Consider the following 27052-nt stretch of genomic DNA (forward strand, 5'->3'; position numbering starts at 1 on the left):
GGAACCAGTCAGCCTACACAGATAGTCGGTTAAGGTTTCAGGGGGCACCTCTAAGGTGCCCTCTGGGGTGTATTTTACAATAAAATGTACACTGGCATCAGTGTGCATTTATTGTGCTGAGAAGTTTGATACCAAACTTCCCAGTTTTCAGTGTAGCCATTATGTTGCTGTGGAGTTCGTGTAAAACAGACTCCCAGACTATATACTCTTATGGCTACCCTGCACTTACAATGTCTAAGGTATTGCTTAGACACTGTAGAGGCACAGTGCTCATGCACTGGTGCCCTCACCTATGGTATAGTGCACCCTGCCTTAGGGCTGTAAGGCTTACTAGAGGGGTAACTTATCTATACCTGCATAGGCAGTGAGAGGCTGGCATGGCACCCTGAGGGGAGTGCCATGTCGACTTACTCGTTTTGTTCTCACCAGCACACACAAGCTGGCAAGCAGTGTGTCTGTGCTGAGTGAGGGGTCTCCAGGATGGCATTAGACATGCTGCAGCCCTTAGAGACCTTCCTTGGCATCAGGGCCCTTGGTACCAGGGGTACCACTTACAAGGGACTTATCTGGATGCCAGGGTGTGCCAATTGTGGAATCAAAAGTACAGGTTAGGGAAAGAACACTGGTGCTGGGGCCTGGTTAGCAGGCCTCAGCACACTTTCAATTCAAAACATAGCATCAGTAAAGGCAAAAAGTCAGGGGGTAACCATGCCAAGGAGGCATTTCCTTACACAACCCCCCCCCCCCCCCCAAACGAAAGAAAATGAGACTAACCTTTGCCAAGAGAGTCTTCATTTTCTAAGTGGAAGAACCTGGAAAGGCCATCTGCATTGGCATGGGCAGTCCCAGGTCTGTGTTCCACTATAAAGTCCATTCCCTGTAGGGAGATGGACCACCTCAACAGTTTTGGATTTTCACCTTTCATTTGCATCAGCCATCTGAGAGGTCTGTGGTCAGTTTGAACTAGGAAGTGAGTACCAAAGAGGTATGGTCTCAACTTCTTCAGGGACCAAACCACAGCAAAGGCCTCCCTCTCAATGGCACTCCAACGCTGTTCCCTGGGGAGTAACCTCCTGCTAATGAAAGCAACAGGCTGGTCAAGGCCATCATCATTTGTTTGGGACAAAACTGCCCCTATCCCATGTTCAGAGGCATCTGTTTGCACAATGAATTGCTTGGAGTAATCTGGAGCTTTTAGAACTGGTGCTGTGCACATAGCTTGTTTCAGGGTGTCAAAGGCCTGTTGGCATTCTACAATCCAGTTTACTTTCTTGGGCATTTTCCTGGAGGTGAGTTCTGTGAGGGCTCTCACAATGGATCCATATCCCTTCACAAACCTCCTATAGTACCCAGTCAAGCCAAGGAATGCCCTGACTTGAGTCTGGGTTTTTGGAGCTGCCCAGTCCAGAATAGTCTGGATCTTAGGCTGGAGTGGCTGAACTTGGCCTCCACCTACAAGGTGTCCCAAGTAAACCACAGTTCCCTGCCCTATCTGGCATTTGGATGCCTTGATAGAGAGGCCTGCTGATTGCAGAGCCTTCAAAACCTTCTTCAGGTGGACCAGGTGATCCTGCCAGGTGGAGCTGAAGACAGCAATATCATCAAGATAAGCTGCACTAAAGGATTCCAACCCAGCAAGGACTTGATTCACCAACCTTTGGAAGGTGGCATGGGCATTCTTTAAACCAAAGGGCATAACAGTAAACTGATAATGCCCATCAGATGTGGAGAATGCTGTTTTCTCTTTTGCTCCAGGTGCCATTTTGATTTGCCAGTACCCTGCTGTTAAGTCAAAGGTACTTAAGAATTTGGCAGCACCTAATTTGTCAATCAGCTCGTCAGCTCTAGGAATGGGATGGGCATCTGTCTTGGTGACAGAATTAAGACCTCTGTAGTCCACACAAAACCTCATCTCTCTCTTTCCTTCTTTGGTGTGAGGTTTGGGGACTAAGACCACTGGGCTAGCCCAGGGGCTGTCAGAGTACTCAATTACTCCCAATTCCAGCATCTTGTGGACTTCCACCTTGATGCTTTCCTTAACTTGATCAGACTGTCTGAAGATTTTGTTTTTGACAGGCATGCTGTCTCCTGTGTCCACATCATGGGTACACAGGTGTGTCTGACCAGGGGTTAGGGAAAAGAGCTCAGCAAACTGTTGTAGGACCTTCCTACAGTCAGCTTGCTGTTGGCCAGAGAGGGTGTCTGAATAGATCACTCCATCCACTGAGCCATCTTTAGGGTCTGATGAGAGGAGATCAGGGAGAGGCTCACTCTCAGCTTCCTGCTCCTCATCTGTTACCATCAACAGATTCACATCAGCCCTATCATGGAAGAGTTTTAGGCGGTTTACATGGATCACCCTCTTGGGGCTCCTGCTTGTGCCTAGGTCCACCAGGTAGGTGACCTGACTCTTCTTTTCCAGGATTGGGTAAGGGCCACTCCATCTGTCCTGAAGTGCCCTTGGAGCCACAGGCTCCAAAACCCATACTTTCTGCCCTGGTTGAAATTCAACCATTGCAGCCTTTTGGTCATACCAAAACTTCTGGAGCTGTTGGCTGGCCTCAAGGTTTTTACTTGCCTTTTCCATGTACTCTGCCATTCTTGAGCGAAGGCCAAGTACATAGTCCACTATGTCTTGTTAAGGCTCATGAAGAGGTCTCTCCCAGCCTTCTTTAACAAGAGCAAGTGGTCCCCTTACAAGGTGGCCAAACAGAAGTTCAAAGGGTGAGAACCCTACTCCCTTCTGAGGCACCTCTCTGTAAGCGAAAAGCAGACATGGCAGGAGGACATCCCATCTCCTTTTGAGTTTTTCTGGAAGCCCCATGATCATGCCCTTTAATGTCTTGTTGAATCTCTCAACAAGGCCATTAGTTTGTGGATGATATGGTATAGTGAACTTATAAGTTACTCCACACTCATTCCACATGTGTTTTAGGTATGCTGACATGAAGTTGGTACCTCTGTCAGACACCACCTCCTTAGGGAAACCCACTCTGGTAAAGATACCAATGAGGGCCTTGGCTACCGCAGGGGCAGTAGTCGACCTAAGGGGAATAGCTTCAGGATACCTAGTAGCATGATCCACTACTACGATGTACATATTTCCTGAGGCTGTGGGAGGTTCAAGTGGACCCACTATGTCCACACCCACTCTTTCAAAGGGGACCCCCACCACTGGAAGTGGAATGAGGGGGGCCTTTGGATGCCCACCTGTCTTACCACTGGCTTGACAGGTGGGGCAGGAGAGGCAAAACTCCTTAACCTTCTGGGACATATTGGGCCAGTAGAAGTGGTTGACTAACCTCTCCCACGTCTTGGTTTGTCCCAAATGCCCAGCAAGGGGAATATCATGGGCTAAGGTCAGAATAAACTCTCTGAAACTCTGAGGCACTACCACTCTCCTAGTGGCACCAGGTTTGGGATCTCTTGCCTCAGTGTACAGGAGTCCATCTTCCCAATAGACCCTATGTGTTCCATTTTTCTTGCCTTTGGACTCTTCAGCAGCTTGCTGCCTAAGGCCTTCAAGAGAGGGACAGGTTTCTTGTCCCTTACACAACTCTTCCCTTGAGGGTCCCCCTGGGCCCAAGAGCTCAACCTGATAAGGTTCCAGTTCCATAGGCTCAGTTCCCTCAGAGGGCAGAACTTCTTCCTGAGAAGAGAGGTTCTCTTTTTCTTGTTGTGTTGCAGCTGGTTTCCCAGCTGACTTTCCTTTTCTCTTGGTAGGCTGGGCCTTTCTTCCAGACTCCAGCTCTACTTTTTCACCCTGTGCCTGGCACTGTGCCCTTGTCTTGACACACACCAGTTCAGGGATACCCAGCATGGCTGCATGGGTTTTCAGTTCTACCTCAGCCCATGCTGAGGACTCCAGGTCATTTCCAAGCAAACAGTCTACTGGGATATTTGAGGAGACCACCACCTGTTTCAGGCCATTGACCCCTCCCCACTCTAAAGTTACCATAGCCATGGGATGTTCTTTAGTCTGATTGTCAGCGTTGGTGACTGGATAAGTTTGTCCAGCCAGGTATAGGCCAGGGGAAACCAGTTTCTCTGTCACCATAGTGACACTGGCACCTGTATCCCTCAGGCCCTCTACACTTGTCCAATTAATTAAGAGCTGCTGCCTATATTTTTGCATGTTAGGGGGCCAGGCAGCCAGTGTGGCTAAATCCACCCCACCCTCAGAGACTAATGTAGCTTCAGTGTGACACCTGATTTGCTCTGGGCACACTGTTGATCCCACTTGGAGACTGGCCATTCCAGTTTTAGCTGGATTGGAGTTAAAAGTGGTATCTTTCTTGGGACAGGCCTTGTCTCCAGTTTGGTGTCCAGACTGACTACAGCTACGACACCAGGCCTTTTTGGGATCAAAGTTTTTACCCTTGTACCCAGAATTGTTTTGTGAAGAGGCTCTGGGCCCACCCTCCTGTGCAGGTTTTTGGGGGCCTGTAGAAGACTCTTTACTATTTTTGTTTTTGGCTATCTCACCACCCTTCCCCTGGGGAGGTTTTGTGACCCCTTTCTTTTGGTCACCCCCTGTGGAAGTTTTGGACACCCTAGTCTTGACCCAATGGTCCGCCTTGTTTCCCAATTCTTGGGGAGAAATTGGTCCTAGGTCTACCAGATGCTGATGCAGTTTGTCATTGAAACAATTACTTAATAGGTGTTCTTTCACAAATAAATTGTACAGCCCATCATAATTACTTACACCACTGCCTTGAATCCAACCATCTAGTGTTTTTACTGAGTAGTCTACAAAGTCAACCCAGGTCTGGCTCGAGGATTTTTGAGCCCCCCTGAATCTAATCCTATACTCCTCAGTGGAGAATCCAAAGCCCTCAATCAGGGTACCCTTCATAAGGTCATAAGATTCTGCATCTTTTCCAGAGAGTGTGAGGAGTCTATCCCTACACTTTCCTGTGAACATTTCCCAAAGGAGAGCACCCCAGTGAGATTTGTTCACTTTTCTGGTTACACAAGCCCTCTCAAAAGCTGTGAACCATTTGGTGATGTCATCACCATCTTCATATTTATTTACAATCCCTTTAGGGATTTTCAACATGTCAGGAGAATCTCTGACCCTATTTATGTTGCTGCCACCATTGATGGGTCCTAGGCCCATCTCTTGTCTTTCCCTTTCTATGGCTAGGATCTGTCTTTCCAAAGCCAATCTTTTGGCCATCCTGGCTAACTGGATGTCCTCTTCACTGGAGTTTATCCTCAGTGATTTCAGAGAGGTTGGTCCCTCCTGTGAGGGAACCAGCATCTCTGACTATGATTTGTGGAGTCAGGGCTTGAGAGGCCCTGTCCTCCCTAGATAGGACTGGTGGGGGGGAATCACCCTCCAAGTCACTATACTCATCCTCTGTGTTGCCATCCTCAGAGGGGTTGGCTCTTTCAAACTCTGCCAACAGCTCCTGGAGCTGTAGTTTGGAAGGTCTGGAGCCCATTGCTATTTTCTTTAGTTTACAGAGTGACCTTAGCTCTCTCATCTGTAGATGGAGGTAAGGTGTGGTGTCGAGTACCACCACATTGACATCTGTATTAGACATTATGCTTCTAAAAGTTGGAATACTTTTTAAGAATCTAAAAACTAGTTCTAGAATCTAATTCAAACTTTTACCAAACTTTTAAACTCTAAAAGCAATGCTAACAACGGACTAACACAAGGCCCTAGCAGGAATTTTTAAGAATTTAGAAAAATAGTTCAAATTGCAAAAATCAATTTCTAATGACAATTTTTGGAATTTGTCGTGTGATCAGGTATTGGCTGAGTAGTCCAGCAAATGCAAAGTCTTGTACCCCACCGCTGATCCACCAATGTAGGAAGTTGGCTCTGTATGCACTATTTCAAAGTAAGGAATAGTATGCACAGAGTCCAAGGGTTCCCCTTAGAGGTAAGATAGTGGCAAAAAGAGATAATACTAATGCTCTATTTTGTGGTAGTGTGGTCGAGCAGTAGGCTTATCAAAGGAGTAGTGTTAAGCATTTGTTGTACATACACACAGGCAATAAATGAGGAACACACACTCAGAGACAAATCCAGCCAATAGGTTTTGTTATAGAAAAATATATTTTCTTAGTTTATTTTAAGAGCCACAGGTTCAAATTCTACATGTAATATCTCATTTGAAAGGTATTGCAGGTAAGTACTGTAGGAACTTTGAATCATTACATTAGCATGTATACTTTTTACATAAAACACAATAAGCTGTTTTAAAAGTGGACACAGTGCAATTTTCACAGTTCCTGGGGGAGGTAAGTTTTTGTTAGTTTTGTCAGGTAAGTAAATCACTTACAAGTCTCAGGTTTGGGTCCAAGGTAGCCCACCGTTCAGAGCGACCCCAAAGTTACCACACCAGCAGCTCAGGGCCGGTCAGGTGCAGAGGTCAAAGAGGTGCCCAAAACACATAGGCTTCAATGGAGAGAAGGGGGTGCCCCGGTTCCGGTCTGCCAGCAGGTAAGTACCCGCGTCTTCGGAGGGCAGACCAGGGGGGTTTTGTAGGGCACCGGGGGGGGACACAAGTTCACACAAAAAGTACACCCTCAGCGGCACTGGGGCGGCCGGGTGCAGTGTAGAAACAAGCGTCGGGTTTTCAATGTAAATCAATGAGAGACCAAGGGATCTCTTCAGCGTTGCAGGCAGGCAAGGGAGAGGGCTCCTCGGGGTAGCCACCACCTGGACTAGGGAGAGGGCCTCCTGGGGGTCACTCCTGCACAGGAGTTCCATTCCTTTAGGTGCTGGGGGCTGCGGATGCAGGGTCTTTTCCAGCGGTCGGGAAATGGAGTTCAGGCAGTCGCGGTCAGGGGGAGCCTCGGGATTCCCTCTGCAGGTGTCGCTGTGGGGGCTCAGGGGGGACAACTTTGGTTACTCACGGACTCGGAGTCGCCGGAGGGTCCTCCCTGAGGTGTTGGTTCTCCACCAGTCGAGTCGGGGTCGCCGGGTGCAGTGTTGCAAGTCTCACGCTTCTTGCGGGGAGTTGCAGGGGTCTTTAAATCTGCTCCTTGAAACAAAGTTGTAGTTCTTTTGGAGCAGTGCCGCTGTCCTCGGGAGTTTCTTGTCTTTCTTGAAGCAGGGCAGTCCTCAGAGGATTCAGAGGTCGCTGGTCCCTAGGAAAGCGTCGCTGGAGCAGGTTTCTTTGGAAGGCAGGAGTCAGGCCGGTAAGTCTGGGGCCAAAGCAGTTGGTGTCTTCTGTTCTTCCTCTGCAGGGGTTTTCAGCTCGGCAGTCTTCTTCTTCTTGTAGTTTCAGGAATCTAAATTCTTAGGTTCAGGGGAGCCCTTAAATACTAAATTTAAGGGCGTGTTTAGGTATGGGGGGTTAGTAGCCAATGGCTACTAGCCCTGAGGGTGGGTACACCCTCTTTGTGCCTCCTCCCAAGGGGAGGGGGTCACATCCCTAATCCTATTGGGGAATCCTCCATCTGCAAGATGGAGGATTTCTAAAAGTTAGAGTCACTTCAGCTCAGGACACCTTAGGGGCTGTCCTGACTGGCCAGTGACTCCTCCTTGTTATTCTCATTATTTTCTCCGGCCTTGCCGCCAAAAGTGGGGGCCGTGGCCGGAGGGGGCGGGCAACTCCACTAGCTGGAGTGTCCTGTGGTGCTGGCACAAAGGGGTGAGCCTTTGAGGCTCACCGCCAGGTGTGACAGCTCCTGCCCGGGGGAGGTGTTAGCATCTCCACCCAGTGCATGCTTTGTTACTGGCCTCAGAGTGACAAAGGCACTCTCCCCATGGGGCCAGCAACATGTCTCGGTTGTGGCAGGCTGCTGGAACCAGTCAGCCTACACAGATAGTCGGTTAAGGTTTCAGGGGGCACCTCTAAGGTGCCCTCTGGGGTGTATTTTACAATAAAATGTACACTGGCATCAGTGTGCATTTATTGTGCTGAGAAGTTTGATACCAAACTTCCCAGTTTTCAGTGTAGCCATTATGGTGCTGTGGAGTTCGTGTAAAACAGACTCCCAGACCATATACTCTTATGGCTACCCTGCACTTACAATGTCTAAGGTATTGCTTAGACACTGTAGGGGCATAGTGCTCATGCACTAGTGCCCTCACCTATGGTATAGTGCACCCTGCCTTAGGGCTGTAAGGCCTACTATAGGGGTGACTTATCTATACCTGCATTGGCAGTGAGAGGCTGGCATGGCACCCTGAGGGGAGTGCCATGTCGACTTACTCGTTTTGTTCTCACCAGCACACACAAGCTGGCAAGCAGTGTGTCTGTGCTGAGTGAGGGGTCTCCAGGGTGGCATAAGACATGCTGCAGCCCTTAGAGACCTTCCTTGGCATCAGGGCCCTTGGTACCAGGGGTACTACTTACAAGGGACTTATCTGGATGCCAGGGTGTGCCAATTGTGGAATCAAAAGTACAGGTTAGGGAAAGAACACTGGTGCTGGGGCCTGGTTAGCAGGCCTCAGCACACTTTCAATTCAAAACATAGCATCAGCAAAGGCAAAAAGTCAGGTGGTAACCATGCCAAGGAGGCATTTCCTTACACTGACCAATGGCAATGTTCACTGCTATCTTCACTCTGACATCTTGCAGTGAGCGTCCCCAGGTGTTGCTTATCTTACAATTACCGATCTGGTTTCTGCCTCTGCCATTGGATCGGAACCAAGTTAGTTTGTGAGTATCACTGTGGAGGAAGAGAGTCTTTCTCCATTGGCGTTCACTATTTGACAATCTTACTTTCTCATTGTTCTATCTTAGTTCTTATTGTCATGTCCTGCTTTCAATCAAGTCACTGGTAACATTCTTCAGATTGTGGTTTGGCATGGATTCAAGCTTTGCTTGCATCTGGTAGCTCAGCTTGCAACTGCGGGTCAAATCTGAATGGCTGCAGAATTACAAGTAGTAGAAGGTAGAAGCAAAAAAAGCAGTCAAAAGAATGACAAGAGCAGATGAGTGCACGTACATGGATGGTCTTGCCAGCCAAGCAGAGGAGGCAGCCAGTAGCGGAGAATGGGGAAACGTCTTCAAGATCATGAACATAGTCAGTGGAAAATCTCGTTCAACATACAACACCAATATTATCAACAAGCAAGCTACTTGAGAAGGAAGCACACCGCACTGAACACTTCAAAGGAATTTTGAGCAAAACAGTAATAACAAGCTAAGTGGACATCCAAGAAGCAGAGACATACTTGGATGTGAACACTGCCCACCACAAGAAGAAGGAATCGCCAATGCCATCTGACCTCTCAAGGAAGGGAAAACTCCTGACCAAGACACCCTGAATGCAGAAAGGTTCAAGGCAGATCTGAAACATCAGCCAAGATCCTCCAACCACTGCTTACATTGATTTGGAAGGGAAAGAAAGTGAAAGTACCAGATGACTGAAAGGAAGGCATCATCATGAACACTACAAAGACGGGTGCATTGACCAACTGTAATAGCTGGTGTGGAATCACCCTTCTTTCAATCCTAAATCAAATCCTGGATAAAATCATTATACATCACATTCGTGTTGCTGTTGACAAGCAGTTACGAAAAGAACAGGCTGGATTCTGCAAGACCGAGCATGTGTTGATTATATTCTTTTTTCTATGCAACATCATATAACAGTGTACGGACTGGCAGACAACTCTACATCACCATCATTGATTTGAGAAAGCCCTTGATGGTATCCACACTGACAGTCTCTGGTGTGCACTGACAGCCTATGGCATACCACATCAGATAGTTCTCATGAATCAAGAGCTGCTATGACAATGTTACCTGCACGGTGGGAGATCGTGAGTATAGCTGTGAAATCAAGACTGGTGTGAGACATGGATACATGATGTCAGCATTGCTCTTCAGTCTACTCATTGGTTTGTTGCTAAGATACACAACAGATGACCAAGCCAGAGGCATCAGATGGACCTGATTCTCTGCACTGATGAACCTTGACTATGCAGATGGCCTAGTCTTGGATTCTCACAAACACCAGCATATCAAGCAAATGACATCTTGCCTCAACATCCAGGCAAAGCAAGTAGGCCAGAAGATCAACACAAAGAAATCAGAAGTTGGGCGTAGTTTGGGGCATCACAATAGTGGTTGTCCTCTGAGAGTACTCCACACCCCTCCTTCATCTGCTGACATCAACCATCTGATATCAAGGTTCCCGGGCCCCTGAGCTGATACTGCAGAATCGCTGATCAAGTGGGTACCACAATTAGCTAAGAGGATTGTGCCCCATTGCAAAATGATGACCTTGTGATGGCTTTTGGACTGGTGTTTGGATGGGGCAGCTGAGTGCCCTGAATAAGGGAGTGGTCTGGATCTGAGACTTGATCCGGCCGGTCACCTGGGGGCCCCCACACACCCTGCTGCTTGTGACAGACGGTGAGGTAGATAAATGCAGAAGGTGTGGGGGAGGCCGCTGCTGCTTATGGCAATCAGAGTGGATGCACTCAACCAGGGTGGGCCATTCGCAACAAGTGCCAGAGGCAGTCTAGGCCACTTCTTTGAACTGCCCGATGCTTTCCTCTTTCTCCCCACAATACAGATGATCCTGCCCATTTCTCATGCTGGTGAGGAGGGCCAGGGGCCCCCATTCAGGAGGAGACCTTAAAGACTTCTTGCTTTGCTGGGCTGGGCAGAGGGACCCCCTGTCACGAATACTGCCCTGTTGAGAGTGGTGGAGGGGTGAGATGATGAGACCCATCCCGCTGGACCCAACACTGCAGTGAATATCTCCCAGGCTAAAGAGGAGTGCCTGGCGTGGCTCATCCAATTACTCTCTGCTCCTAAAGGCCACGAAAGGGGACCTAGGCCCATAATGCCTGCAAGATATTTACTGAATGCGAGTTAGGGACTGGAATTGTGGCCTAAGGTGGGGTCCTCTGCCCCTGTTGTGAGACGTATGGGGATTTGATTTTGCCTTCTCTGCGAGGGAATGCTCTGCATGCTTGTGCCTGGGAAAGCAGAACTCCACTTGGCAGTACTGCAAGGAAACCCTGATGGCTCTGAGCCATCTTAAACATATGTCTTACAAATCTCTCCCTCCTGCTGCCTGACTTCTTCCCGCTGGTTGGTCATTTCCCACAGTTGCCTGGCTGCCGGTGCTGCTGCTTAATCAAGGCAAGTGGGCTTCCACATGTAACCATGTGGAAAGATAAGACCACTCGACCCCTCTCCTCCCAGTCCCGTATTGATCCATATACAACGGGTTCTGGGGGGACTGGAGGGGCCACGACGGGTAAGATAATGGCATTTGAAGGAGACCTGGCTATGACTCTGCAGGTAATTCATGCCTCCCAGACAGTAGTTGAAACTAAAATCAGCAAGGTACAGGTAGACGTAGTGCTCCTCTGCCAGGACCTGCTTAATGCCACTGGCAGACTCAATGAGGCAGAAGGGTGTATTTCTGCTGTTGAAGATGAGGTGTCCACCTTGATAGCAAAGGTTACTTCTTTCATTTCCCGGATCGCTGAACTCCACCAACGTGGAGAGGACACCGACTATAGCTCTAGGCACAACAACCACAGATTTGTGGGGATTCTCGAAGATGCAGAGTCAGTGCAGCCTGCTGTTGGACAAAATCTCCCATGTTTTACTGTGGAACGAGCGCCCAGGGCCCGCATGCCTAAACTGCCTCCTGGAGCACTGAGTAGGCCCATGATTGCCAGAATCCTCAACTTTAAAGATAGAGAACCCATCCTGAGGAAAGGTCAGTCCCTCGTGGACCTGAGATATCAGGAATCCAAAATCCTAATCTTCCCTGATTATACCAAGGAAGTGCCAACAATGTAGTGTTTACATGTATCAGTTAAACAAAAGCTCAAGGCCCTTAACCTTTACTACATACCCCGTTTCCCGCAATGCTCAAAGTATTCTGTGACAATAAAACACACTTATTTGACACTACAGAGAGTGCCTGGGATTGGTTGACTGCGGAAAAGCCACTTCGCTGACTGGGGCGCTGAACTCCCCCTCTGTTGTGGCCTCTGCAGAAGCCGGCTCGGACAAGGCTTGGAGCGGAAAAGGATCCAGACCTACTGGGGGCACCACAAGGCACAGGAGGTCTTGCTCTGAAGAGCTCTGATGCTTCAATACCACCAACCTAGAGCTCAGACCCACTGCTAGATGATGGAGTGGCCAACTAGGTGCTAGCCCTGGAGGGGGAGGGATGGAAGAGGCATCCCTTCTATCTTGTCTGCTGATGGGTGAGAGCCATCTTAGAGATACTTGCTGTGATGACAACGTTAGACAAACTTCATGAGGGGAACCTCTATAAACTCTGTATCACTGTGAAATGTTGGATGTCACAGATCTTGCATTAAGGAAGGGTCCACCAATCCACAGCTAATTTCATGTTAGTTTTAAGTTTTGTTGAAATTTTAAAGGTCACAGATGCTTCCTGGTATGATGTATGAGGTGAGGGCATGTGGGGGTTGTGGGTTCTCTTCATTGTATCTTCCTATATTTCACTGATTTCTATCTATCACTGCACTCAGCAAGATTGTCACATCACACTAATACATGTGCCACAGTTGGTACAACACTATTCCTTTCTATAAAGGCACAGCATCCCATGGTTGATTGCTTGGAGCATCCAGGGCGGTGCCCAACTATTTGACTTTGCCTTCTTACTTTACCTTCTCACGATGGCTTTCCATATTCTGTTGTGGAACTTTAATGGCCTAATAGACTGCATTAAGTAATCCATGGTGCTGCGCTATGCCTACCGGTTCCTTTCTTCTGTCCTGCTGCTTCAAGTAACACATTAGATGAGCATGCACTGCCCCTTTCTTTTGTGCTAAGGCTATGACATGGTGTACCATGCTGGATGTGCCAAGGGGTCCCGCAGGGTGGCAGTCCTTTTGAGTCACTCTTTTCCCATGAGGATTACAGTGCTCAATCCACAAGGCCATAACCCTGCCCGTGCTGTAAGTGTGGAAGGCTGGGGGCTGAAATACATGTGTATTTACACCCCCTACTGCACTTGACACCTTCCTTACTGCAATCAAGGTGATTATGACACCTCCTGATGGTTCTATGGTTGTGGGTGGTGACTTTACCGCAGTCTCTGCCCCTGAGATGGACTCCACTGGTGCAGTCTCTGTACATTTCTGTAATGGTGCTAGACCTTTGATTTATGCAACACCTGGAGACTGCGGAACCCCAAGCAATGACAATACACACACACATCAGTAACACATGTCTTGCATGCATGCATGCATTGATCTTATCTATATGCCCACCACTGACTGTCATCCGGTGTTCCAGTTACAGATTCTCCCATGCAGGGTCTCTGACCATGACTATGTCCTCCTTCACTTAGGTACGGTGAGCGATGCCACTCGCTCCCTGTCTGGAGGTTCAGCGCCTGCCATCTCCTAGATTAAACATACAGTCAGGCTCTAGAAGAGGAGATAATAGTATATTTCCAAACTAACAACAATATGATTTGCTCTGCCAGCACCCTATGGGTGGCTCATAAGGTCACCATTAGGGTCCGAAGAAAAAGTATTTACAGAGAGAAGGAGAAAACAAAACACCAACACATGACACAGCTCCAAGGCTTGTGCCTGGAAATGCATCCCACCACTGATTCTCATGGTGACATTCTTCAGCAGCTTAAATTGACCCGCACAGAGATCCACCTCCTATCACCCAAAGCAGTGAGGCAGATCTGGCATGCATCAACGGCAAGGGTGAATAGTTGGGAGACAAAATCCGTAAGTTGCTGTACTGGCTGGTGACCCAGCCTCTGGTTGAGCACTAATGGACAGCAATTGCTAGCTTCAGTGTACCACCCTGACATTGCCGAGACATTTGCTACATACTATAACCACCTCTACGTTGCAGTCCCCCAACTGCCGGTTGAAACGGACTCCAACTTCCTGAATGATGTTCCTCTTCCTCAGCTGTCTCCCACTTAGATACAGGCCTTGGACCAACCCTTAACAACAGAGAAGATCGGATCTGCTTTCTCTTTCCCTTGGCATTTGAAATGATGCTGGGGCCTGATAGGTATACCACAAAGTTCTATGTCAACTATAGGGAGGTTCTTGCTCACTGTTTAATTTAACTTATAAAAGAGGCAGTAGAGGCAGGTTCTTTCTCACGAGAAATTGATCAGGCTACCATTGTGGTCATCCCAAAGGCACATCCTCCATCCACGTTATGTGCAGACTATTGCCCAATCTCCTTAATTAATGGAGAGGGCAAAATCTTCATGACAAATGACAATCCTGGCCTCACACCTCAAACAAGTCCTCCAGTCTCTTGCACTTTCAGAGCAATGCAGATTTATGCCTGCCAGGAACACGAGGCACTGTCTTAGATGCCTCCATGTAGCTTTTGATTGTTGCTACCTACTCACACCTCTATTGGCTCTGCTTCTCACTGACATCGAGAAATCATTTGATGTGGTGGAATGGGGGTACCTCTCATGGGTTTTGCGGAGAGTGGGGATTGGTCCCTGCTTCCGCAGTTTTATCCGAGTGCTTTACTCTAAGCCGACTGAGCAAGTGCAGATTAATGGGGTGCTCTCTGACAAGTTCCCCATACGCTGAGGGACTTGGCAGCTCTGCCCTTTGTCCCCTTCACTCCTTGTGCTAGCAATCGAGCCTCTTGCTCGGCTTATTCGCAGCGATGAGCATATATGACGCTGGGAGTGGGACATGGGACACAAGGACCGTATCGCTTTACATGCAGATGATGTCCTTCTGTTCCTTTCGGCTCCTGATACCAGCAGTCCCTTTTGTCTTCAGATCCATTGAATCTTTGGAGAGACATCTGGACTACACACTAATCCAGTCCAGTCAATACAGGTGCCATTGTTGCCCTCGTTGAACTGTGTTGATTGGCAGACAAATATCCCAATGCGTCAGCTGAGCTTCCGCTACAGAGATATTCAGGTCGTGCTGCACCATGTACTGACCTGGTCCCTGAACCTTATCCCATTGACTCGTAGGGTCAAAGCAGACCTTAAGAGGTGGCTATCTCTCCCATTAAATATGATGGATAGTCCTGTATAAGATGAAGGTGTTCAAGTGGTTTTTATACCTCTTTCAAAATTTGCCACAGCTGCTGCCCATCATTGATTTTGCAGGAGACACTCGGTGACCATCTCCTTTCTCTGGCACAATTTCAGACCGCGCTCAGCATTTGTAAGTTGCCAGCGTGCTCTGTATGATAGTGGCCTTGGTATGGCCAACCTGTATCTTTACTACCTCACAGCTCCTGGTGATAAATGATTGGTGACATGGGGGATGGGCTGACCCCGCTGACACGGTGGAACTAGCCTTGCTGGGATTTCATCGAGTCATAGCTATTCTCTACCGTGCCGCTGTCCCTGCTGCCATGACAGAGGTGACCGGGGTGATCTTCCTTGAATTGCGGACTGCACTTCGTCACAATGGGTGGATCTCTAAACTCACCCAGCAAGCTCCCCCGTGGTAGGGTACATGGCTGAGTGAAATAGCTGTTCTGGAGATTTTTGCTTGTTGGAATGCCATTGCCATCTTGCAATTGGGAGATTATTGGTCTTGTAAGTAAGTAAATTTACTCCTTTTACATACTGCAAGCTACATGCGAGCTATCCTCAATTCAATTTCACAAATATTTGCAATTGCAGGAAGCTGTGCGTACCCATATCTCACCGACCTCAATCCCAGAATTTAGCCCCTTGGAGGATAAACTCCTGATGGGTGCCTTGGGGAAGGGTAGTGTCTCACACATATACCACACACTGAATATTAATGGCACTGATACATTGGAACACCTTCAAACCCGGTGGGGGGGGGGGGTGGTTGGGACTACTTGAAGATGAGGACTGGAGTGATTCAGTGATGGCCCCTAGAGTAATCATGATCCCTACCAGACTTTGTCTGGTGCAAGCGTATTATCTCTGTTATGCTTATATCACTCCTGATTGACTGGGGAAAGCAGGCCTTCTTTCCAGCCATGCCTGCTTCCACTGTTCACAAACTCCTGCAGACTTCTACCACATGGTTTAAACCTATCCTGTCATAACATGATACTGCACTGGTGTAGTTGCAGAACTATCATGCCAAGAGCAGATCGAATACTAATAGCAACAGTTACCATGGGGAGCAAGTGAGATATAGCAACCTGCCTAGAGAGGTTCTGGGACCCCTACACTGCCTCAGTGGCATCATGGAGTGGACTGGTGTCCCCCACAGGAAAAGCTGCTGAATGAGGCCAGAGGATGTCCCTACATGTATAACAAGATCTGAAGCAACTGGTGGGAAGGCTCTAGGATGGGTCAGCCATGGTAAATATAATTGTACATAGGCTAGTTAGCTACTCTGCTGGTTCCAATGTGGATTGCTGTATTTTCTGTATTCTAAATGCAGGTAAAAATTGTTGCACTATAATAACGAAAATGGATGTGACCTTTTGTACTGAAACCAATACAATTATTTATAAAAAAAGAAATCAGAATTTATGCCACTTAACATCCTAAAACCTTCACCAATCAAGGTGGATGGAGGAGACCAATCCAAGACTGAAGAGTTACATTACCTAGGCATTGCAATCAAACATGATTGAGGGGCAGGCAGTGACATAAAGAGCAGACTAGAACAAGGCCTGTAATTCCTTCAGGATGCTGCACAAAGTGTATAGGTTATCTCAGTACAGCATAAACACCAAGCTGAGGCTTTACAAATGATAGGTTCTGTGAGAAAGTCATCATTTTAGCCCTGATCACACCCCTTTTTTAGACTGATACTGGTGGTTACTGATGCTGACTGTGCCCTGGGGCTCTGCTAACCAGGTTCTGGGCTAGTCCTCTGCTTAAAAGGTATGTCCTCATTTGGCATAATTATAATTGCCTCTGACAACCTACCTAGGTAGAACATGTAGGTATAGGGACCCCAGTGGAGTTAGGGCACCCATAGGTGCACTGCTATGGTGTTTGGTGCCATTTTAAAGGCTGGCCTGCCTTTCTGGCTGCTTTGAAAACAAGTCAAGCCCAAATTCGACATTGGATTTTAAAGTGCTTCCAAAGTCTTAACCTACCTTATTTTTATATATATCACCCCTAAAGTCTGCCCTGTGTGCCCAAATGGTAGGGTGCCATGCAATTATAAGCATGGACATTTTAAAAGTTGTTCTATAAGCACTGGTGAGGGAACAACTGCAAATTTTGTTTTTCCCCATTGTAGTGCATCAGCTTCATAGGCTCACATGGAAAGGCTTTTTTTTTTTAAATTAATAAAGGATTACTTTTGATAGGAGTGAGCTAAGTATGTAATTCAATGTATCAAATTAAATAGAATAAATCTAACAACTTGCCAATGTTAGATTTATTAAAACTATTACTAGGAAAGAGTTTTATAACTTTTTCTAAAAATGTACTTAAAATCATCCCTTTAGTAGCTTTCCTGATTGGTCAGCCTCTACCAGGCCGAGCCAAGCTACCTTAATTAAGTCTATGGAAAACATGCAATAAATTATTATATTTATTCCATATGAAAGTAAAATACAATGTAGTGGGAAAACAAAAATGTCTTGGAAACCATAGATCATAATTGCTCAGACATGCCCCTTGTGGCAGAAGGCACAGTTAAAGTCACAAGTTTACAGTACCCTTGCTCATGTCAAAATATATATAATATTATACAGAGTCCAAGTACTAAATGTCGATAAGGTTTTGATCCCTTATTTGATTGTTGGGATCATCATCAGGACATGAAAATTATGTCTGAGATGCACATAAGTAGTCACTGACTATATAACCAAGAACTGTTAAAAGCAAGGGAAGAATAAAAGGAGAAAAGAAAGTAAGGTTCAGAGAGAGAAAAAAAGACAACAAAATGACTAGATTAAATATTGCTCTATGTCAAAAATATAATATGAATGTGCTTCCACACCATGTATCCCATGCGGGAAACATTCACCATGCAGGGGCTCGTGCTGTACCAACACTCGGATCAGGATGATAATTGAAGCTAGTAAACCACTGAATGTGTCCTAGAGCAGAAATGAATAAGGACCAATGTACATAGTCACTGGTGTGGCAAAAATAGTAAGCCCAATCAATGCTCACACAAACCAATCACTTTTTATTCAGAGGGTACACCAATGCAAGGTTATGTGCCATGAAACTGTGAAGTCATTCCATGCTTAAACAAACTAATCACTCAGTGAGTAGCGCAGCAGAATGGCTCTCATGGTACAACCCACCAGAATATACCTTTGTAGGGACATCTGTCAATTAAGAAGTCCTCAATAAATTGACTGTAGTTCTGATCCTCAATCAAAGCCCTCAAGTGGCAACTAGCAGTAATTACTGGAACCCCAAAAAACAAATTACTACCAGATTATCAGTAATAGAAACCAATTATGCAGCATGCGAGTTACCAACTGACCTTAGGGCAAAACGAGTTACAGGATGTCCCCATCAGAACCAACAGAGTCTAGAAAATAGCAATAGCAAGGCAAACCAATTATTACATGCGATAAAATCGGCATTCTATAACCCATGTTACCAGCTATATCACTCACCTCAACAGCATAAGGTGTACGCATGTGCCAGGATGCAAGCAAATTATTGGCAAAGAAAGACTGGAGCCAAAAGCAGTCTTGTGTCGTGCACCCAGTGTTTGTAGGGTAGGGACTACCTTTAAATAAGAATGGTGCACATGTGCCAGAATGCAAGAGAAGAGAATGCCTGGTGCTCAAAGCAGACACACATGGCGTGCCAAGAGATTATAAATCAGGGAGTGCATTTAAGTTAGAGTGACAGCCATTTTGAAGAAAATGGAATAAAAACTTGGGGAAAGCATGGTGGCCATCTTAGAATGGAGTATTTCTTCATATCAGGAAATAGCATACATATGAGTAATTATTGAATTAACAATTCCTTAGAACTCCAGTTATGGAGTAGGACGACATAGCTCATACATAACATTTCAAAGCAAGAAATGCTAAAAATACAAAGGAATGCCAGCCGCACTAAAAGGAAATAGCATGAGTGATTAGTAAGAAAAACAGTGAATAGCATGGTTGACATCTTACAGATCGGATACCGCCACAGGCAGCTATAACCCAAAAACAAGTTCAAATAGTATATGTATCCAGAGACTCATAACATACTTACAATGAACAATTAAGACAATACCAACCATTAAAGTGGTATACCATAGCAATGTAAGTCCCAACCAAGAGAGCTGATAAGTCCCACAGACACAGAGTCACTTTGTCTGGCAAGTTCATAAGCCTCAAATGAGTGCAGTCCAGTCCTCCATTTTCTTCAAACCAGAATGTAGACTATTGGTGCATAGTATTCATTTTAGTTCTTCCTTGTGGAGAAGCTTACCCAAATGCGCGCCCCTCTTTTGTGGGTTGACAATGGTGATTACCTGCCAGTGAAGGTCACTTACAGTGTGTCCTTCCTCCATAAAGTGTTCTGCCAATGGGGCATTAGCAACCTGACTTCGTAGGCGACTGAGGTGGTGACATGCGGATGCGCATCTTTTGCTTTGTTTGACCAATGTAGATTTTATTGCATGGACAAAAAATAGTGTATACAACATGTATTGAATTACAATTAGAGAACTGCTTCAGCTTAATTTTAATATTACCATATGCAAATTCTTTAGACTCTATTGTAAATTGACACACCACACAATGTCCATACATGAAGTGTCCCACCAAGGGAGGTAAACCCCAAAAACAGTAAGAGTAGAGTTTGTGATTTTAGGTGGCAAACTGATTCTAACCAAATGATCCTTAATGTTCCTATTCCTATTGAATGCAAACAATGGAGGCTCCAAATTCAATTCACTTGCATTAAGCACTGGCCTGTATTTGAGGATATGTTTCCTCATTTAATTGAATCCAGTACATAAAGTAGTGACACATGTTAAGGGTCAATCTATGCCCTATCCTTAGGGGGGTCAAACGTATATCCCTTGGGCAATACCATGTCCTCTTTAGGGCCTGTTTTACTCATTTCCGGGGATAATCCCTGGCATACGATTTATTCGCCAGAAAATTAGCCTCCAAAAAAGATCCTGCTTGAAAAAATAGTTCCTACGGATCAGAAGGAATTGTGAGTATGGTAAGCAATCTCTCAGAGCCCAGGGGTAATTGCTGTTATATGACAGTAGGGTATTCCTTTCAGTAGGTTTATGATGTAGAGATGTGATCAGTTTACCCTCAACACATTTTATTTTCAAATCTAGGAAGACAATTTCTGATCTGGTACGTGTAAGTGCAAATTTTAGCCCTTTACTACCGTCATTAATCTACTGGTTAAGTTCCAATAGGGTTTCTTCCGGGACATGCCAAATCAGAAAGACGTCATCAATATACTGTTCCCAAACAGCAATACTGTCCTGGCATGGGTTATTATAAGTGAGAATTTGATGTTTCTCCAAAATGTCCATGAACAGAATCACAAAACTGCGTGTAAAAACTGCTCCCATAGATGTCCCCTTTGTTTTTTTGATGGAAGTGCCAATCAAAAAAGAAACAATTACGAATGAGGAACGCTTCAAGAAGTTGAATTATGAATCATGGGGGGATGGGATGTGGGTGGGTTCTGTGTTCAAGAGTGTCCTGAATGATCTTGATCCCCTTGCCCTGTGGAATGTTTGGGTATAAGGAATCCACATCCCTGGCTATGGATACCAGTAGGTTACTTGAAAGACCATGGCTTAGCCTTGTGGATGATAAATAAGAGCTCCTGAATATGAGATGTTATACATCAACCTTAATGAGAAAATTGAGCCTCCATGCTCCATGATCTGGACATCTGAAACAAAACAGTTTAAAACCTGCAGGTATTTCAAAACCATTAAAGTCTGCCTTTTGAATAAGGCTATATTTCCATTATCCCAGAAGAACTGACATATGAGGATTTCCCTATTATTTCTTTGCTGCTAAAATCCTCTAGTATAACCAAATCAGAGATCTAAAACAAGTAAGCAGGTTTTCCAAATTCACTTCTTTCTGATGTTCCCTTGGGTTTTCAGTTCTATCTCAAGATACAGGATGCATATTTCTACATCCCTGTCCTGCAGTTTTTGCAGTTTCACTGCGGAGTAGTTCGAGTCAAAGTGCTATCCTTGAGGCTCTCAACATAAAGGTGATCACAAAAGATATCTGCATTAGTCAATTAGTAAGCATTTGACCTGCATCTCTGATTAGATGAATAGATGGTTATGGTGTTTCCTATGTCCAAGCACTTATTGAAAATGACACTATCTGTGACTTTCTTTATTCACAAGGTTTTCTTAACAAATGCCAGACAGTTGAACTTGGAACCAAGTCGAGAGTGCACCCTCATTAATAGATAGATCATTACTGTGCTGAGACAATGTTTCTTCCACCTCTGCTTAGTTGGAAAATAAATATTTACCTCTATTGCTCCTGTACTGTAGTGGCTGAAACCCAAGAGGACTATGAAATACTGCATGCCATGATCCCATAGGCATGATGCGATGTGAAATGTGTCTCTTCACCAGACATAAACTCTCATACTGGAAAAAAATCTAGAAATCCAGAAACACTGTACACGTTGATTCCTGGAATTCTTTTATTCAGTGATAGTTCTCAAAATCTTCTGAACAGTTCATCTGTCTTCCTAGCTTGAAATGAATTATTAAAGACACTAACATGCTCGGCTGGGTTTAACCTTACGGTCAATTTCACTGCAGGATTTCTGATCCCAATTGAAAGCAAGCAGGTTGTCTAAATGGAATGAACTTTCAACAGGCATTTGCGCACTCATGTTTCTTATCTTGAGCTAAGGGGGCATTACCTGGCAGCTCACACAGATAGCCTTGTGGTCAGTGATTCATTTGTGCCAGTGTTTTCCGGTGCTCCCAATGGCAGCTATTTCTTAACAGTGGCACTTTCATAGTCTATCACAAGGTGGAACTGTGTGATAATTTTGAAATGTGCATATTAATAGAGAACCTAATAATAATAGAATACATTAACAAAAAAGATACAATTGCATCTAGCACATTTTTACAGCTTTAAGTGACATGGAATATTCCAAACTGACACATTTGTAGGAGTGTGATGGTGTATAGTACTGGCAGGGATTTGGCAGCACAAGCAAGGCAAGGGCTATGGGTAGCGCAAGCTGCAGTGGCCTCCCGTGAAACACCCAGGGCCATGTTGCTTACTTTTCTTTTCACAAATTAAGCACAGTGATGAATCCATACATTAACTACTAGACAGAAAACATTTCAATGGGTTATTGTGCTCCTCAAAGCACTCATAAAACAATGTTTGCATTCTTCCTAAAACAGACTTTTTAATGATCATTGTTTTGGACTGGTAATTATGTTGAGTCCTATCTGTCCTCCGCCAAGCCCTTGATCCATTTCCTCTCCCATTTCATAGGGAATAGTTGAGCATTTGGACCACACTATTTTGTCTTCACTTGGATTTATGGACAACTTCTGAGTAAATTACATTTTTATTTATTTTTACCAGAAAGTCTATGGATAGGATTCTCTTGAGAGGCACTTCTTCATTGTGACATTAGCTCAGAGACCAGGAAGAACAGAACTCAGGGTAACCAAGTTTTCTGGAAAGTAATACGGCATTCTACTGGACAGAATGAACCAGCAAGCTGTCTATCAATGAGCAATATCAAGGCTCATTTAATCACGGCCCAAATGAATACAAATGCAATATTTATGAAAGTGCCACATAAACACATGGGTACTAAGAATAGTAAAGACACTTTGACATATGGTAGTTACTGTGTGGGTATACATATTAAGGCATATTTACAGATTAGATTAGATGCATGAGGTAGTGTAGTCTAGGTCATTTTAGGTATGATATGTTTTATTTATACATTATTACATTAAAAGCAATCTTTACTACATACCAGTTTGCTTGATGATTTAATGTGTAGGAGTCATCACATCTGCTTAGGTTATGTTAAGTACATGCAGCAGGATTTCCAAGCAGTGTGTGTAGACATGTGTGACTATGTGAAACACTTATAGAGAGGAAGCTCTCAAGTTTGCCATGGAATCACTTAAGGGATCTTCAAACACAGTTGAGCACTGTAACTGACGCTCATGCTGTGAATGGATACACAGCCCAAAACAGTGTTGCACTGTGTGTGTAAGTCATGCACAATGCATTGAAGGGATAATTACCTCCGGCCATTGTCACTAATCAGTTATAGTTTGGGCACATACTGATGTCAGCCACTTACACAATCACCCTAGCACCATTGTATTGTTATAGCCTTGTTGTTTGCTGGCTGGTAGCCATGGAGGTGGTCCCCACCTGTGCTGTGAATTTATTCACCCTTACCCATGACTGAATGCTAATTGTTGTACTTCATGTTTGAGACCTTCGGTAACTACTTACTAATTTAGATGCACATAGGGATGATAAAACTATTTAGCGTGGCCTGTGTAGATTTGTCCAAGGCTGTATGACTCACATTTCCCTTTGGCTAGTAGTTATTGTCTTTAGGGTCTAGCCATCTACTATGGTCTACTTAGTGCAATCATCAACAGATAAACAACACATAGGTTGCCTTCAGTGCATGTATGTACATGTGTCTAAATTTGTAGGTACACAGTACATTGTTATAGAGCTATAGGATGTCCAGACAGAGTCCACAGGGGAAATATGTCATGAGACATGTTGAGGAGGGGAGTGTCCAATGAGGAGAAGAACCAAATTGCCATTAGACGCGTTAGGCCACATTGGCTATCCACAAAAGGATAAGATCAAGAGGTGAGCAATGAGCACCTAGACAGTGTCAGATGGCAAGTGCAATGCCATGTTACTCATCACAGGTCCAATGGGAACTGGCCAGGTGGCACAGGCAAATGTTACTGGGAAGTTCTCTGCCTGAAATTGGAGAAATCCACTTTTTCCTCCTCTGATGTGTGTTGTGCCTCCCCTGAGGGTGGTGGAGTTTGTGCATGGGGCATTTGAGACACACACATATTAGGGGCTGGAGAAGTGGATACCCTGTCCTCAGCAGCATTTCCCTGTGCCAACAAGAATGGCAACTCAGCGCTGAGAAGGATCTACTAGCTTGTCAGCATAGAAGCAACGTTCCTGTGGAAGGCACCCATAGCTAAGATATAGAAGTAATGCTTTCAATCCAAGGATTCTAGGATGTTACATATGGCCCCCAGCTGGGTGGCAACCTCATTGGTGTCACAGTGGCAAGGCTGTTGTTGTTGTTGCCTTTGCCTCATGACTCAAGCAATGTCAGCTAGGGACTGTTCAAAACTCTGGAGCAGAGTGTAGATGCCTCTGATTGTATCCAATGTGTCTTTATTGGGACTAAGGCACCTACAAACTCCCTCTACAGTGCCCACAGTGGTCTCCATCCCCACCCACAGGTCATCCAACATCTGCCTCTGGACTTCTACTGTTTGGCACTGGAATACAACCTCTGGTTTCTTGGAATTCAGAGCTGGGCTGGGACTTGCGGATGGTGTAGCTCAAGTTGTAGGCAGCTCATCTGGAAATCCGATGACACTGTCAGCCCTTCCCACTCCCAGGGAAGGTGGGACAATGTACTCCAGGATTTGTTGGAAAGTGTCATCTTCAATGGGGGCCAGGATGGCATCAGCAGGATGTTGGTTTCTGGATAGGCAGCTTGTCAGGAGGAGTCATTTCTCTCTTTGTAATAAAATGGACACATTTCAATGTTGTTCAGTGCTAGATGTAGACAGTAGTTATCTGGCTGGCATACATATTTTAAGTCATTTACTTTCAACTCAACATTGATGTCTGGTACCTTTAAGACTTGTATGTATTGAGGGACATTGGGAATGTATTTGCCCTTTAGATGACAGGTTCTGTACATTGTTCACATGCCACTGTGTGACAAGGGGGATTGTTTGTGACATACAACACATTGCGACAGTTACACAGCTTGCTGGCCTGCCTTGACAGTGCAGATATGTTGAGGAAAGGTACAAATCTAGCTTTATGAAGGCCACTTCTTTTCAATTTTAAGACACCTACCATATTTTAATGTATTTACGGCACTACTGTACAGATTGCAACAATATTGTTTCAAGTTACCAGCGTATCTAGCATTCCCTATGGCCACAGAGCATGTGAAAGTGAACAGGATTTGTTGATATATTCAATTTGATCATGCTTTCAGCCTTACACATGCTACCTAATGACAGTCTGCCTTGTGCTGTCTGGCATGCATGTTGTGCACTTATCTTGCCAAGGTGCATGGTGGTCATGCATCCACACTGCACAGTTAGCAACCTGCTGGACTGCAGGAATGTGTAGGTGCATGTTCTTGCCATGTGTGTACTATCTATCTAAACAGCGGCCAGTGTATGTGAACTCTGAGGGAATATACACAGTGAAACTAGGTAGGTAGTTAGCTAGCAATAATGCTCACCCCATTTCATTGTTGCCAGAGTTTTACATGCTGTTAGACTCATCCTCACTCACTTGATGTACATGACTCCTCTGCCAATCCTCATTTGGGCTCAGTGATTACACTTACTGCAACACATAGATAGAATCCTGATTATACAATGACTCACCTGTGACACCAAAGCATACATTTACATGCACCACTACCAATTTCCAGACATGGTTGTATGTTTTTGTGAGCTATGTATCTGTCTGAACCCACTCATGCTAGTACTTTTGGTTGTGTACCTATCCTGGTTTGGCACACAAATAAACCCAGACTTCTTACCCTCAAAACATTACAGATTTCCTACCCATAGTTACTGCAACCTAGCTCTTCCTGTCACTTCTTATTTCACTGTTTGTCATCCTCCTGCTTGGAAATGTGTATTGTGATCCAAGTTTTTTTCTTACATGCCCTTCCTATAATGCTATAATGTGCTACATCTTCCACCTGGTGCACATCAAATGTTGGATGTAGTACACCTATGCCCACTTCTATGCCCTCCTTTCCCTCCAGCAACAGATGTATGACAATGTCAAAGACAGCAATGCATGTGTATAGCTCTGGCTACCTTGCAGTACACACACCACTTCTCAGGATGCAGCGGTGAAACTGGGCTGGTGCAGCACATCACACATGAACTGTACACACATGATGGCTGTGGACTGCGTTGTGTGACATATATGTTTTTTTTAAAGTTATATTTCTCAGATGTGTGACTGGATATGTGGCCATTTCCATCCCTTACTCTTACACTCAGCACAGTGAAGCCCAGAAAGGTGACATGCTGCACTATAGAGCATGACATATTTGGTGCAATTGTCCCTTGTTGCCATTTACCCCATGTGTCCCGCTGGTCCTCATGGGGTGCACTGTTGTGTCCTTCCACTCATCTGGGATGACTGATTCCACTAGCTCCTCCAAGTACGTCAGCTCCTCCTGAACCTCAGGTCCTCCTCCTCCAGTGAGTATGGCTGCCTTCAAGTTGCCATCCAGTTTTTCCTTGGTCCTGCGCTTGTAATTGTGCCAGCGCTTTTAGCAACCTGTCACAGTGGTTTTATCCACCATGGACTTCCATATGGCCTCTTTCTTTCCTAATGGCACTTTAAAGGTGACAAAGAGTTCATGCTTTGCCATCTCTGTTACTAGGATTTGCTTCTCATCAATTAAATTCATCTTCCTCTTCCCCTGGGGGTCTGCATCCTAGCTAGTGCTGGGTCAGTTGGGTTTGTTACCCTGGCTGCTGCTCCATTTTTTCCTCTTTTGCAATGTGAAAAACTTTTTTTCCACAGCTTCTTTTTTTATAGGATTTCTGGTGCATTCTGCATTCAAAATTGACACAAGGCGGATCTACGCAGAACAGTCCTTTGTCACTTTTGCAGCAGAAGCGTCAGATTTCCTTATGACATGATGCACACTGAGGCATAATTTTTTTTAATGCAGGCTGGAATCTTACACCATGGTGCGCCATGTGGTAAATACATACATCCATGGCGTAGGATTCTGTCGTACCAAAGCACATTTGACGCATCGTTGATGCAACGCAGATTGCATCACTTCTTGTAAAAATGGCCCATATTCTATGATAGAAAAAGCAGCAACACATTTTTAAAGCTGAAGGAAAATAGCATATAAACAGGAAATTTGGCAAAAAGAAAATGCATTAAGGAAAAAGTGTTCCGAACAGACACTT

Source organism: Pleurodeles waltl, chromosome 10, assembly GCF_031143425.1.
Source record: "Pleurodeles waltl isolate 20211129_DDA chromosome 10, aPleWal1.hap1.20221129, whole genome shotgun sequence".
Classification (NCBI taxonomy): domain Eukaryota; kingdom Metazoa; phylum Chordata; class Amphibia; order Caudata; family Salamandridae; genus Pleurodeles; species Pleurodeles waltl.